This window comes from Catharus ustulatus, chromosome 1, assembly GCF_009819885.2.
Source record: "Catharus ustulatus isolate bCatUst1 chromosome 1, bCatUst1.pri.v2, whole genome shotgun sequence".
Lineage (NCBI taxonomy): Eukaryota > Metazoa > Chordata > Aves > Passeriformes > Turdidae > Catharus > Catharus ustulatus.
Window position 1 is genome coordinate 39,864,003 of NC_046221.1, and position 6,166 is coordinate 39,870,168.

A 6,166-nucleotide genomic window follows, 5' to 3' on the forward strand; every position below is an offset into this window, starting at 1 on the left:
GTTATTCCAGATTTATCTGGAATCTGAGTTATTTTAAGAAGCGTTGTGTACTTGCAAATGCCTCAGGTTTGTTTCTAGTAAGCTTCCACTCTTGCTACCAATGCCTTGCAAAGAGTTTTACGAGAGAAACTCCATTTGTTTTAACAGTTAAGTTTTTATAGCTGAAAGCAATTTTCTTTAGTGTAACATTTCAGGAGTCCTTTATGGCTAGCAGTATTTCATTGAATACCTGAAGATTGAGACCTACTGCATGACTTTATCATGTATAAAGCTTATTATCTGAGATAATTTGGTGCATAGCAGGCTTATTTATTTAAAAGGTCACACAATCATATTTCACCCCGGTAATGGCATTTTTATCCATTTAATAGGTTTATCCTAAAGCATATTTATTCCTAATGCATTTTATTCAGAAGCCAGTTAATAACGTTAACTCTTCAGGCTCTTTACAGAATACAGAAGCCAGCTTTTCAGAACAAGAGTTTGACCAATTGGGCCTAATCCAGCAGCACACAAGGTCCAATACAGAGTGCCATGCATCATCTCTTGATTCAACTCAGAACCCTGAAGCTGTAAGTCATCTTTTGGGCTACCAAGGTTAGCCAGGGTGAGACAACAATCAGGAGAAAAAACACTGTGCTGTGTAGAGCCTAGAGCTGTCTTGGCCCTTGAGCTGCCAGCTATCCTTTAGGTAGTTACAGGTAGTTAAGTCTCAGGGCCAAAACGTGTTTTGGTTTATTTCCCAGAGAATTTTTTCAGATTTGACTATAGTTGCCTTTGTTTCGTCAGGATATAAAAGGCAGTTCTCACTCTCTGGGCCAATGCCCGGGGACCAATGGTACCTGTAATGAAAGCTGTTAATTTTCTACAAACTTGTGCTATTTAAGGCCCAGATGCAAATTGTATTTGCCTCTGTTGGTGACTGAGTTTTCTCTGGAATTTTCCTTGTAAAATACACGAGTTATCACAGTAAGCTTGTGCTGCTGCAGAGGACAGAAGAAAGCGTGATACATAAAAATTTGCAGGAGTTGGGGCTAGAATTTCTGTCGGTGTGTTCCCTTCATACAACCCGCAGAATTTCCCCAATACAAGGAGAAGACATCATTCTGCATCTCTGCTTTGCCCAGGATGAGCTTTATGTTTGTCTTACACTACATCTCTCCAAGAATGAACATAGCTTACAAAGACAAAATTCAAACTGGGTTTATGTTTTGGTGGCCTGAAGAGTTCAGAAGAGGAATGGTGGAGCTGAGCTATGAGGAGACTTCTGAAGCAATGGTTTTGATCTGGTGACAGCACTGACACCACACCAGGGATGTCCTGGCCAGCACCATGTCACCCAGTGCCAACGTGATTGCTGCCAGCCTGAAGCTTAGCTCACTTCCTAGAGAGCATAGGTGCTTTGAAATAAGGTGCTCATCAGGACACTGTGATAGAAAAGAGTTGGAAAAAGGCAGAGGAAAATACAAAAATCCAGACTTAGAAGGGTATATATTACAAAAGACACCAGAGTGGGAAATGCAGTTGGCCAAGAGAGGTTTGGGTGGTGGGGAGAAGGGACTGGCAGCTATCAGAGCATAAGGCAGCAGTCATGTGCTGACTGTGCCTTCAATACAACACTGCTGATGCCTTCTCCAGGACAGCACAATGTGCCAGCAATCACCTGAAGCTAAGTTGTGTGAGTCTTTTTCAGTGAAGGCATAGGGTAGCTCCTTGTTTGTCCTTTGTACATTATATGTGATTTTTTTTATATAAGCAGTATATGTTCTCATCTTTGTCTCATTAGGTGATGATTTTATTTATGGATAAATAGATGATATACTGACAGACTAAGGAATTTATAGCACAAAAAGGAAACGGTGGGCAGTAATATTACTGCCATACAAGATAGGCTTAATTAACATAGAATTAATGCTTTGTCTTTCTAGACTAAAAGCCCAAGTCATCACCTTCCATGGGGCAGATGAAGCTAGTGGTAATACATCACTATTGTATGAGGTTATTTCCCATCAATTTGACCAGCCCAGGCAATCATTGTATTACCAAAGTATGTGAAAAAAAGCATGCTTGCAATAATGCTGGGTAAGAGAAAAAAGTGGCAGGGTTATATGCTTCAGGCTATAAACTGGCTGCTAAGGACCTTAATCAGGAAGAGAGTTACCCTATGGGCAAGTTATTATATGACTGTCTATGATGAGCTTTTATATCTTCCTCTAAGGCTCTGATACCGAGAGACAGGATGTGAGTGCAAGGAGATGGTTTGTGAGCCACATCCTCTGCTTGGTTATACTTAGCTCTGTGACTGCACCACTCCCAGAACCTAAGCTAGCTGCATTTGTGTCATGTAGGCATGCCCTTAATGGGTAGCTTTAAATTATTCTATATTTAGCTTTTGCTTCTTCCTAAGGCATTCTGCACACATTCAGCCTATGAAGGGATGTGATGATAAGCTGAAGACCTCTGGGACCTCCTTATCAGGATTTCTCTTTGACAGAGAGAAAAAAGTGCACCAACTGAAAGAGTTAGATATATATATATGTTAAATAGGAATGGAGAAAAAGTAGGGCATGGGGTCAGAAAACACTCTGTAGGGCTTGACCCAAGCTGACTCTGATCGATAGAAAAATTTCCACTGGCTTCCAGAGGCTAAGATTAGTTAGATGAGTTATGGCTATTTATATCATTTAATGTACGAAAGAAAGTCACAGCTACAGCTATCTTTATAAAGACTTTTAGAGGGCAGTATTTAAGGTAGTAACTGTAGATAGCAAGTGAATATTTGCTTTAAAGAAACTGGAAATGCAAGCATGGGTTTGGTATCAGTTGCCTCACCTAAGTGTACTTGTATGAACTAGTTCCATCTGCAGTTGTGGAGCACAAATCATTCAGGACAGACACATTACTGAGGGTTTCAGGAGGATCTTATCACACCGACTGACCAGAGAGAAAAAGAGTGACAAAGAATTTTATATGAGGGAAAAAACTTATTATATTTAAACCGTAGTATGCTGCAAACACCCAGGGAAGAGAACTTGGGCTTATGTGCAAATGTCATCACTGTTCTGAGCATCAGTCAAAAAGACAAATAAGAGGTTAGGAATTTTTTCCTGAGGTAATAAGGAAATAAAGAAATAGAAAACTTCAGGAGCTGTTGCGGCATGAAAAAATGCTGCTCCTTGGCACTCTTCAAGTAAACAATCTTCTTCTCTTTACAAAGTTTATGTTTTGAGATCAAACTATTATTATTGTAAATGTGCCAGGCACTGAAGAAATCCAACTCATCCAAAAGCACAAATGCCTGCTGGTGGAAACTCACGGCGTTCCTGGCTGATGTGTGGATGTTTACTAGGATTAGGAGGGCCACTCCACAGGGATACAAAGGTGCAGGCATTCAGTTCCAACCTGAGGAGCCAACCACCAGCATTTTAGGCCCGAGGACAGAGTCATCAGCCTCTACATACCTCTGCTGAGGTAGCCAAAGTGTATCCTGTCCCACCATCCAGCTATCAGCACTTAACATTTAAGTCAGCATTAGTTGGTGCAACAACATTGTGCCATCTCCCATCCAGAGGTAGCACAGATGCGAATCACTCCGCAACCTCTGGAATTTAAACATGCAGCTTGAGCTGCTCCGTGTGTGGGCTGGGAGGAAAGAGGGATAAATGTTTGTATTCCTTCCCAGGGGTGGGAAGGGGTTTGAAGAAGCTTTTTGTCCCACCTTCTGTGCTTTTTCCTTCTTCTGCCCCTTCGTGCTTCAATGCCTCGCTTCAGTGTGTTCCCAGTACCACAAGTCCTCTGCACACAGCAGCAGTAAACAGAGGCTGAAGGATTCTAAGGACTGACCAAACACACGAATTCCCAATCACTCCTCCACTGATCATTCAAGTGCCTGCCCAGCCTTCAGGCTGGAGAGGTGCCATGCCACCGTGAATGCCAGCAGTACACTACCTCTCCATAATGCTAGGATTTGTTTTGCTCTTCATGGAAAGCTGGATCACAGTCCCTTGTGGGGACCAGGGATTATCCACTGACTATCACATCTTTAAGGGAATGTTATTTGCAGCTCCACAAGTAACACTAGAGCTTTAGCAGCCAAGCTAGAGTCAAAGAGAAGCCCCTCAAGAAGAAGCCCAGGCACCATGACTTGGCCAGCAGTTAAAGCCACCAGCTACTATGCCAGGTGTTTGCTTGTGTGGGTTTGCAAGAGGTAGGCAAAAAGAGGCTCCAAGAAAAACTTGACCCTCTTATTACATTGGCAGAGTGAAGTTTTCTTCCAGGTTAGAGGGCAAGATTAAAAACCTTGATGTCCTCTAAGTTTTCTTCTCCAAACATGGAAGCTGCTCTTGTGCTTTGTGCTAAACAGCAGAACTAGAGCATAGGAGCGGACAGGGCCATTTCTGAGACCTTCTTTAGAAACTCCAGGGCAGGCATCACACTGTTTGCATCCCGTGGCTACCTACAGCCAGCTCTACCTTACTGGACCTTCTCAGGAAACATCCCTTTTGGTGCCCTTGATGTGGACCAGGATCCTGTGTGAGGCTGGGTGGTGGGCCCATTATTTGCTTTTTGCCATACTCTAGTCCTAAGAGAAGTGCTTGGCTCCTACAAACTGTGTATGTGTCTGGAGCCACCTCAGGGAAGGAACCAAAAAGGATGTAGTATGGGAGCAGAGAGAGCACTCCTAGGTCTGGATAGGCTGTTCTGAGATAGGAGAGAGAAGCAAAATAAATACATTCTTGAAGATAGATGAGGCTTGGCTTCAGCACTGCCAAGTGCAGCACCAGATGCAAGAGCAGGCTGAAACTGCTATAATGAACCCGAGAGCCTCAAAAGTAGATGGTAAAAGATATTAGAGGCTGGAATCTCTCTGGGAGTGACAAAATCATGCTGTGGCAGTAAATAGGATAGAACTGAGATTGGGAGCAATAATGTGATGGCCTCTCCCTATGGCATCCTACAAACCTGCGTACATTGCCTTTCCCATTTGTCCCGCCAGGCAGGAGCAGCAGCATTTATCCTTGCCCACAAAGGAAGTGAACAAGCAGTCCTTCCCTTTACTGACCACTCTCAGGAATGGAGTCCATGCACCTGAAAAACCTGGAGCCTCCCTTGAGCACCACAAACGGCCTGCAGGCCAGGTGGACCTTTGATCTGAGTGCCAGTGCCTCCACACTGGCATAATGAAGCCTTATCCAAAAAGTAAGAGTTCTGTAGGGGTTTTTAGCAGACCTGGTGAACATCTGGGGTTGATGACCCACCAGTTAATAAACATTACTCAAACATCTGTTTTGTTAAAATCCAAATACGACATTAGAAATCCCAGAGACACAGAATACACAGACAGAGAGGACTTGCTCTGCTGTTGTTGCTGATGTCCGAGCTAGTTTTCTAACAGCATTTGATGTATTCACTACCTTCTCCTTTGAGGCTGTAGGCCAACTTAATCTCTTGAGGGGTTTGAGATGCCATGATAAGCTAATATCAAATACATCTTATTTGTGCTCTGTCCACAGAAACCAGCAGCCAGGTGGAGGAGTGAAACAGCCCTGAGCATAGGAAGGGAGGGTGGGCCATCATGCCTGGTACCTGACCGTGCCCAGGCAGGCAGGGACTATGCAAGAGCCAGAGATATCAGCACGGCAGGTCTTAGGAAATGTAGTTTAAAGCTGGTATGAGGAGGAGAACTGGGAATATGAGGAGCTTTTTCTATAGGAAATTTGGGCTGGGGGGTGAAGGGTCTGGAGATAGTGGTGGATATTGAGTGTGGACATAGAGGAAAGCTGTATGCCTCCCAACTGCTGACCACGTACAGAAAAATGGGAAAACTCACCCTCTTACCTTATTTGAGAAGTGATGAAGCTCACACAATCTGACCTGTTTACCTCATTTGAGAGGAGAGGAATCTCACCCAAATCAGGAGGCAGTAAACTACATTTAGCTCCTCTTGTTAACCTCATTTAACTCCACCGCCTCGCTCTCAGTCTGGAGGTCAATATAATCCATGAAGCCATGCATCTGCTCTGAAACCCGGGGTCAGGGAGGGACAGAGCTTCATCTGGGGCTCTGTATTCACTTAATGGAGAGTCATCCCCAAATTTCTGGTCCCTTTTTTGTTGTGGTGCATTTTCTTCGTGGGTTTCCTTCTGGGGGAGGGAGTGTGGGGACC